Genomic DNA, 9,550 nt, shown 5'->3' on the forward strand with positions numbered 1-9,550 from the left:
CTTAGAAGTGGCTTCCAGCCTTGTCCAGGAGCTGTCAGGACTGGGGACGAGGGCTGCAGGGAAGCCCAGGTACGCAGGCTGAGGAGCCCGGAGCAGGGCAGTGGGAGGACAGCCTCTGGTCCTTGCCACCGTGGGCCTCGGCCCTGCCTTCAGGCCAGGTGCTAACGAGAAACGCAGGCCGACCAGGGCAGCGTGTGCCTGCTGTGTGCGTTTGTATTTCTGACCAGCGCCCATGAGAAGGCCGTGTGGTTTCCGATGCATTTCCAGGGGCCAACTCATTCCACCCGCCTAGCTCTGGTGGCTCCTGCAGGCCAAGCCCTCGCAGAGAGGGCCTGGGGTGAGAGCAGGCATCTGCGTGCAGCTTGGCCAGGAAGGAATCGCATCCGCAAGGAAAATATTGTTCTGTGTAATTCAGCAACCCGTTTTATAAACATTGTGGTTCTACCTTGGGGTTTTTCCCGCCTTGTCTCCTACCTCCCCTCCCCACCTTCCAGGGGCTGCTGGGCAGCCAGATGCCTGAGGTTAAGAAAGTTTATGCTTTTGCCGGGCTAGACGGTGCAAAGGGTGACAGGGTGGGCCTGGGGATGGGGCCCAGCCGGCCAGAGAGGGTTCTGGGGTGGGGCTGGCGGGACTGCAGCTCAAGCTGGTTTGCAAAGAGGTGTGAGAGCAGGCAGCCCGCCAGAGTGTGTGTGTGTGTGTGTGTGTGTCTGTGTGTAGGGATGTGTCTATGTGTGTTTGCATGTGTGCCTGTGTGTGCATGTGTGTGTGCCTGTGTGTGTGCATGTGTATATGTGTGTGTTTATGTGTACATGTGTCTTGTGTGTATGGATGTGTGTCTTTAGCCAGGAAGCTGTGTATGGAGTGACACTGGCATCCTTTCTACCAGCCTGGCTGCGGGCTGGTGGGTATTTGCAAGGCCAGGTTAAAGTGGCCCATAGAGGGGCAAGGCAAGCTCCCTGCTCGGGGAAGAGGTTCCTCTATGCCATTGTTGAAAGAGCGGGCGTGGGCTCCACGATGGGCTCCAATCCAGCCCATATTTCCAGCACTCCTTAGTTGAGTGGCTTTGGGAAAGTCATTCTTCCTCCAGGTCAGTCACTGGGGGCTGTGGGGCTATACCGCTACCTCCATTCTTTTCTGCTTCCTTCCAAAAGGACCCTAATTTTGCTTGGGGGTGGCAATGAGCCCTCCCTGCGGCCAGGTGGCCACGTGTCGGTGCAGGTCATGAGGGCTAGACGGGAGGGTCTGGGACAGCTCTTCCTGATTGGAGAGGTAAAGTCTCACTGGAAAACGTTTTGGGTCCTGCCCTCTTCTTCCTGCCTGGAATCCCATCGCGTGGCCTGGGGAGACAGCTGCTCACTGGTAACCATGAGGGTGAGACCCAGTCATGAGGCCGAGACCCAGGCAGGAGGGTGGGAGCCAGGCTACGCTGCCGGGGAAGGACGCAGGCAGGGGCTCTCAGGCAGCGTCTGGTGCCTGGATGTCCACGTGGAGTGATGGGGCTGGCTTCTGTTTGCTGCAGCCTCAGGCACTCCTGCTGGACACCTGATGTCACCCTCTCTTCACCTGCGGATTGAGGGACCTGGAGGCTGGAAGGGGCTGGCTCATGGACGTGCTCTGGATCTAGGCACCCTCCTCACTGCCGCACCCTGAGGGGCACTGGGGAATCGTCCTCAGAGGTGTGCAGGGGTGCTCTCGAGACGGTCGAGTCCTGCTGCTTCAAGGCTATAGGAGGAGGATGGGGAGGATCTGGAGAGGGAGGAGGAGCTGGAGAAGGAGAAGCAGGGAGGAGGAGGAGAGGGGGAAGGTGAGGAAGAGGAGCTGGAGGAGGAGGAAGAGGGGGAGGAGATGCTGGAGGAGGAGGGGAGGGGGAGAAGGAGGAGTTGGAGGAGGATGGAAAGGAAGAGAGGGAGGAGGAAAAGCTGGAGAAGGGAGGAGGAGGAGTTGGAGGAGGAGACAAGGGAAGAGGAGGAGGGAGAAGAAGAAGTTGGAAGGGGAGGAGGGGGAGGAGGAAAAGCTGGAGGATGAGGGGGAGGAGTTGGGGGAGGAGGAAAGGGAGGAGGGGAGGGAGAAGGAGAAGTTGGAGGGGGAAGAGGGGGAGGAGGAAAAGCTGGAGGACGGAGGGAGGAGGAGGGAGAAGAAGGAGGAGCTGGAGGGGGAGGAGGGGGAGGAGGAAAAGTTGGAGGACAGGGGGAGGAGGAGTAGGAGGAGAAGGGGGAAGAAGGAGGAGTTGGAGGGGGAAGAGGGGGAGGAGGAAAAGCTGGAGGACGGGGGGAGGAGGAGTTGGAGGAGGAGGAGAGGGAAGGAGGTTCCCAGAGAGGTGGGTGGCTTTAGGTCACGTGTTCATCTGAGACCAACTACAACCCAGGACCCCGGGGCCTGTGCAGGTCACTGTGCCTCTTCCAGCCTCGGTATCCTCTGGAAGGTGAGAATGAAAAACACCCAATGACACTGAGACCGGACAGGAGCAGGTACGCAGACAGCAGATGGCCAGGTGCAGAGGTGTCGCCTGCTTTCCTCACCAGGACAGCACGGGGCGGGGCTCCTCCTGCAGGCGAAGCCCGCCTGAGGCTGTGCTCTGGTGGATTCCCTCTCTTTTCCTTCAACCAAAAACCTGGCTGGACACCCCCCATCGGACACTCCGGGGGCTTTCAAGGGGCTTCAGGCAACCCACATGCACTCTGGGCATCCCATTTAGGGGGAGGAAGAAGGAATTGGACAAGGCAAGGGTGAGGCTGGCCCGTCCCCTCTGCTGGACATCAGCCCCTCCTAGGGACACCGCTCTCCTTGCCCGCTCTGTTCCTGGGGTCCCACCCGGGCTTGAATCCTCGCTGTGTGGTCTTCCCTCCGTGAGCCTTCATTTCCTCATCTGTAAAATGGTGAGAGGAGAGCGTGGTGGTCAGCCTTGAGCCTGGCTGTCTGGCTACTTAATGGGCTTCTATTACCTTGACCACCATCTTCGACAGCCTCAGTTTACAGATGAGGCCCTGAGGCCCGGAGGAAAGGATGTGGGTGGGAGGTCTGATTCTGACCCAGTGAAGTGAGCTCCTGCCCCCTCCGGGGTTGCCCAGCAGGCATTAAGGGAGGGGTCAGACCAGGTACCTCTACCCTGGCCAGATGTGCAGTAACCTTGGGCTGTAACCCTGGGGGGCTCGCGTCCCCCACAGCCTGCTGGGGACTGGCCAGGCCTGGGGGAGACTGGGGGAGCGAGGAGCTGGGAGGGAATACCACCTGGCCGGACGAGGCCCGCACCACCCTGCCAGCCTGGCGTCTCTGCTCTCCCAGGCTCAGCCAACACCCTCTCTAGGACTCAGCCAACTATCTGTAGGCTGCTAAGTAGCATGACAGCTGCTTTTCTTGCTAAAGTATGACATTACATTTTTCCGGATGGCCGGACACTTCCTGGCCTGAAGTGTGCTAAGTGACAGTCTCACTCTGTCCGGCTGCCCCCCGAGTCCCCTGCCCGCCTCCCTGCTTCGTCCAGGCTGGCTTGGCAGGGCCAGGCCGAGACCCGTTCTGGCCTGTTTTCAGACGGAGCCTAGATCGGGGCCCCAGGGCTGCAGGTGGCCCAGGAAACTCCCCCGGGGTTATTTGTGCCTCTGTGCTGGCCCATGGACTCCCTGCCAAAAGCAATTACTGACTTTTCATCTTGTTTTGCTGATGGGTTAGACTATGTCAAAAATGTTCCACTGGAAGACCTGAGGGCACCCCGGGTGGGGGATGTGGGGCTCGGGAGCCCAGCTGTGGCCCCGGGTCCCCGGAATAGACCTTTGGGTTGCTGAGGAGGAGGAGGAGGACAGGGGAGCTGGAGCCTGTTTGTCTGTAGCTGCCACTGGCTGCTTCCCACAGGCACAGCATGCTCGGCTGTGGTCATGCTCCCTGTGCCCTCTGCCAGCTGTGCGTGTCCTTCTCTCCCACTTTACAGAAGAAGAAACAGGTTCAGGGAAGGGGCCGAGGGCGTGCCCAGGCTGCACTCTCTGTCCTATGGGCTGCCGCACTTCCAGCCCAGAAGAATTTCCCCATCTCAGGGATGGCAGGGGCGGGGGCTGGGGAGGCCACGGGGAGCAAGGCAGGGTCTGCCCAGGCCCTCTTCTCACTGCCCGGGGTGGCAGGGAGCTTCCCAACCAATCAGATCTTTCCGAAATTAAATGTCTGCGTTTCGGGCTTCGGCTGCTCTGTTCACCCTCGTGGGAATTGCCCAGTTGGCAGCCAGGTGGATGCAGGAGGAGGTTGGGGGGAAGGCTGGAGGTCAGAGGGGACCTCCCTGAGACTTCTCTCCATCCGCTGGGGCCCCACTGGCAAGCAGCACCTCTCCAGCGCTCCGGGTCCCTTCCTCTCCCCGCCATAGCAGGCCTGGGAGGCAGACGCTGCCATGAAACCACGGTGCCCTCAAGAAACCTGGGCACGAGGGGGCTTCCTGCCTGGCCACGGCCCTGCAGGTCATGGGTAAGGGGTGGTGCTGGAGTTTGCACCCTGGCACTTCCATTCCAGAGTCACTGCCAGGACCTTAAGCCATTCTGGAGCCCCCCGGGCCCAGCGCGCCTGGAGCCCCCCAGGCTTCATGGCAGTGGCTTGCTACGCAGGCCTTGGCCAGGGTGAGGGGTGCCTGGGGCGAGGGGGCATGTCACCTGGGGGCCTGGGTTGCCTGACCTGCTGGGGGCCCCTTGTTGCTCAGCTACTGTCTTGGGGTCACGGCTCCCGGCCACTCTGCTCGCTTGCAGTTCCTGGGAGCCTGCGGACGTCGTGTTCTCGGGCCTCAAGGACCCGCAAGGCCCTGGGTGAATGGGGCGGCCCAGGGCCAGGGCTTATGCTCACACGCCTGTGTGCATTCCCACACTTCAGCAAAGCAACGCCGCCTCCTATCTGACAGGCTCAGGATGGCCCTTCCTGGGTATTGTCACCACGTCCACTTGTGCATCAAACGTTTTTGAGGAAGCTCAGGCCCAGCTTCATACCAGGCACTGAGATGGGGGGCAACCCTGCCTCGAGGGAACCCCAGGTCCAGAAGGGAGACAAACTGAAAACCATCACATCCTCAACAGGCTGGCGCAGGGCAGAGGGGCACAGGGCCCCGGACACAGGAGAGCCCGGGCAGGGCAGAGGAGCACAGGTCCCCGGCCACAGGAGAGCCAGGGCAGGGCAGAGGGGCAGAGGCACCGAGACACACGAGAGCCGAGGCAGGGCAGAGGGACACAGGCACCCAGACACAGGAGAGCCGGGGCAGGGCAGAGGGGCAGAGGCACCGAGATACACGAGAGCCCAGGCAGGGCAGAGGGGCACAGGCCCCCGGACACAGGAGAGCCGGGGCAGGGCAGAGGGGCACAGGCCCCTGGACACAGGAGAGCCGGGGCAGGGCAGAGGGGCACAGGCCCCCGGACACAGGAGAGCCGGGGCAGGGCAGAGGGGCACAGGCACCCGGACACAGGAGAGCAGGGACAGGCTGCTTCCTGGAGGAGGTGACGCCTGAGCTCAGTGAAAACACAAGTGTGGGGCCAGCCAGGGGATCAGGTTATACAGGGCGAGGCTGCCCCAGGTACTTGGGAGGGAGGTGGCCCTGGGTGGGTGTTGGGGCCGTTGGTGGCAGGTGCACCTGCCCTGGTGCCTGCCAAGGCAGAGCCCAGACTGGGTGGCTCAGTGCTGGCCTGGGTGTGGGCGATGCTTGCAGGGGCCGTGTGGGTGTCTGCGTGTGTGTGCCCACTGCGTGTCTCGTGTACCTGTGTCCACACGGCCAGAGTCCAGCTTCCAGCTGGTCCTGTCGCCCTGGGTTGCCACATGTATTGTAATTACATCTGGGATTTCAGGGGGAGGAGGAGATGGGGTGCCTGCCTGCCTCCTAAAATGTTTGAAGGCTTCATCTTGGAAGAATGGGAATATCTGCCTGATCATATCAACCCAGCCCATATCAACCCAGAAGCCCGGCTCCTCCTGGAGATAAGGAGTGGGGTTTGCTTCTCATGCCTGGAGGATGGGTACAGGGTTCCGCTGTCCTGAAAGGGACAGGCCTGCAGGCTCAGTTGTAGAGCAGGGGCTGGAAAGCTTGCAGGGGTGTCCCACCCCCATGGCTGGGACACGAACTGACCTTGAACTCACCCAGCCCCGGCCTCCCCTGCGTCCCCCAGGCTGGCGGCCTCACGCTGTGGCTATGTGGCCTTTTCTTTTCCAGCTCTTGGCCCTGTTTTCCTGGGTCCTGTGTGGGCAGGGGCCTTATGAATGTACCATTCAAGTGGAAAAGATGGGCTCACCACACGAACGCAGCTTCCAGACACCTCCAGCTGTGTCTCCTCAGGACCCCTGCAGAGAGGTCTGACAGCCCTGGCCTGGGCAGAACATGGCCTCAGTGTGCTCCTGTGGACCCTGGTGGGAGCCCCAGGAGCCGTGGTGATGGGGTGAGTTGGGCGAAGTTCTTGGCTGTTGCTTGTGGCCCATCTATGCCTGCGGTTGGACGCTTTTCAGGGCCAGAGCAGGTGCCTCAGTGTGCAGACACTGCCTGGCTCTCTTTCTACGTTGTCTTCATCTGGGTTCTGTTGGGACAACAATCAGGGGGGTCTCGTTCTGTCTGTGGAATGGGCCTCACCTAGCGAGAAGCCCCAAAGGCCCCCAGGGGATGGTGAAACTGTTTGTACAAGTGTGTGCGCTCAAGTAAGCTCATGCGTGTGTGTGTGCTTGTGTGAGTGTGTGCTTGTGTGAGCTCATGTGTGTGTGTGCTTGTGTGTGTGTGCATGAGCTTATGTGTCATGTGTGTACGTGTGCTTGTGTGTGTGTGCTTGAGCTTATGTGTGTGTGAGCTTATGTATGTGTGTGCATGTGGTCATGTGTGTGTGCATGAGCTTGTGTGTGTGTGCGTGTTAGCTTACGTGTCATGTGTGTGCTTATGTTGTGTGTGTGTGCGTGAGCTTATGTGTGCGCGTGTGTATGTGTGTGAGCTTATGTGTCGTGTGTGCTTGTGTTGTGTGCTGTGTGTGAGCTTTGTGTGTGTGAGCTTGTGTGTGTGTGAGCTGTGTGTGCGTGAGCTTTTGTGTGTGTGCATGAGCTTTGTGTGTGTGTGCTCATGTGTATGTGTGTGAGCTTGTGTGTCGTGTGCGCATATGCTTATGTGTCGTGTGTGTGCTTGTGTCGTGTGTTGTGTATGTGAGCTTGTGTGTGTGTGTGCGCTTGCGTGTGTGACCTTATGTGTTGTGTCATGTGTGCTTATGTGTCATGTGTCATGTGTGTGTGCCTGAGCTTTGTGTGTGCATGAGCTTTGTGTGTGAGCTGTGTGTGTGTGTGTGAGCTTTGTGTGTATGATGAGCTTGTGTGTGTGAGAGCTTGTGTTTTGGGTGAGCTTATGTGTCACATGTCGTGTGTGTGTGCATGAGCTTTGTGTGTGTGCGCGTGAGCTTGTGTGTGCATGAGCTTGTGTGTGTGAGCTTATGTGTGTGTGTGAGAGCTTGTGTGTGTGCATGAGCTTGTGTCATGTGTGCGTGAGCTTTGTGTGTGTGGTGTGTGTGATCTTGTGTGTGTGAGCTTGTGTGTGTGTGTGTGAGCTTGTGTGTGTGTGTGAGCTTGTGTGTGTGTGTGAGCTTTGTGTTTGTGTGAACTTGTATGTGTGTGAGCTTGTGTGTGTGTGTGGGCTTGTGTGTTTGTGAGCTTGTGTGTGTGTGTGTGAGCTTGTGTGTTTGTGAGCTTGTGTGTGTGTGTGTGTGCATACACGTGTGTGCATGTGCACAGCCCCAGAGCCCCACTGCTGGGCACCGTCCCCAGTGAGTACCCCAGCGAGCCGGGTTCCGCGTTCCATCTGTGGGTGAGGCTAGAGCCATGGTGCTTGCGTTTCCTGTGGCCCATCAGGGATGCTGTTGCCTCCACCACTTTGGAGCCCCCAGGGCTCAACCCTCCTGTTGCCTCTTCTCTTTCCACAGATTCCTTCCTATCAGAACAGAAGGCGCGTGCCCGTCGGGCCCCTCTGTTCTTCCTGAGGAATGGAAGTCGTCCCCAGACTGCCTCCCTCCTTCTTTTTGAAAGTCCGGACACGATGTGTCTTAGTCAGGCATGCCATGCCTGGGGGTCTGGCCCTGAAATGGCCAGGCAGGTGGTCTTTGGGTCAGTGACACTCTGGCTTTGAAATCTCCCCCAGATGCACTTGGAACAAGGGGCTCATGGGAAGACCCCCCAGATCTGGGGGAGCCAGCTCCACACCTCTCTCTGGGTGGCTGATATTTCAAAACTTGTAGCTCTCCAGACGGTGGCTGGGGAGCCTCTCCGCGGCGGGGGCGCGCACCCTCCCTTGGCAGCTTTGCCTGAGCTAGGGAGGCTCCCTGGTGTCTGAGGCTCTGAGAGCCGGGTCCACTGTTGGAGCCAATGCTTTCTCCTGACTGTCCCATGTCCATGCACACGTCCATGCACTTACGGTGGTCCTTAGGGTGAGGCAGGAGGAGGCTTCATGGGATTAGACATTTCCACAGTGTCTGCATAAGTTGAGGGTGGCGCTCTCGCTGTTCGGGGCCTCCCGACTCTCCCCCTGAAGCCGGTTGGCCTGAAATGCAGACTTGATGACCTGGAGCCAGCCCCTGGCCTCTGAGAAGCTGAGCTGCTGCTGTGTTGGCCTTTCCTCCATCGGGAGCTGAAATCCACGACTCTCACCAGCCAGCTGGGGACTGGGAGTGGAACAGCGTCCAGGTGTCTGGGAAGGACTCTAGGGCTCTGACTGATGGACTGAGGGTGCAGCCCTCCCAGCAGTTCCTGTCCAGCCTGTCTCAGCGTGGGCTGACCCAGAGGTCTGGGATGTGACGGGCTTGAAAAATGATGTGATCCTGCCTGGAGGGTGTTCATGAGAGACGCATGCTAAGTCGTGGCGGGTGGGGGGTTACTTACAGAAGACAGTGCTGTATGATCCTAATTATGCACAAGACAGGGCACAGCGGTCAAGACTGTGGGCACTGGAGCCTGCTGCCAGGGTTCAAGTCCAGCTCTGTCACTTTCCAGATGACCTTGACCTTGGACATGCTGCCAAACAGCCCTGCACTTCAGTGCCCTCAGCTGCCAAATGGGATGATGCTCACACCTGTCACTCAGGGGTATTGCGCAGATTAAATGAGTCAATACGTGGAACATACTTAGATCACCAGCCCTACGTAAGTGACCACAGACACAAATGTCTACAGTTTCTGATGATTTTAATGGTCTTCATTTTGTTTATCTGCATGTTTGAATGTTCCTGCAACAAATACGAATGACTGGAGTAATTTTGAAAAAGGTAGACATTGCTTTGAACAAACTTAGAATCATCATTGACCCACGTGTTGCTTGTGGGGTAAAAAAAAAAAAGTAAAAATAAAAATAAGAAACATCTGAAAGCTTTCAACCCACCACACGCTGGCGGGGTAGCAGCTGATTGCAGTGCTGAGGTGTTGGAGGGGAGACGGAGTCAGTGGGGCTGGTCCTGGCTCCCTAGGGCTCTGTCAGGTGGGGGAGACACCTGTAGAGGTGGGATGCTCCCCAAGGTGAGGGCTGAGTGGAGGGAGGGCTCAGAAGAGGGCAACTTGAAGGGGCTAGTGAGGGGCTGTAGAGGTGGTGGACT

The 9,550-nt window shown here is 58.7% G+C and overlaps 1 long non-coding RNA gene across 1 annotated transcript; it reads left to right on the forward strand.

Moving 5' to 3' along the window:
• Positions 1-2,383: 2,383 nt before the first annotated feature.
• On the forward strand, positions 2,384-9,213 carry LOC139358336 (uncharacterized). The gene is made up of 3 exons (XR_011613109.1): positions 2,384-2,468; positions 6,161-6,383; positions 8,956-9,213. It is a non-coding gene; the product is annotated as an uncharacterized lncRNA (long non-coding RNA).
• Positions 9,214-9,550: the final 337 nt, after the last annotated feature.

The sequence above is a fragment of the Macaca nemestrina genome, chromosome 14 (assembly GCF_043159975.1).
Source record: "Macaca nemestrina isolate mMacNem1 chromosome 14, mMacNem.hap1, whole genome shotgun sequence".
In the NCBI taxonomy this organism is placed as follows: Eukaryota; Metazoa; Chordata; class Mammalia; order Primates; family Cercopithecidae; genus Macaca; species Macaca nemestrina.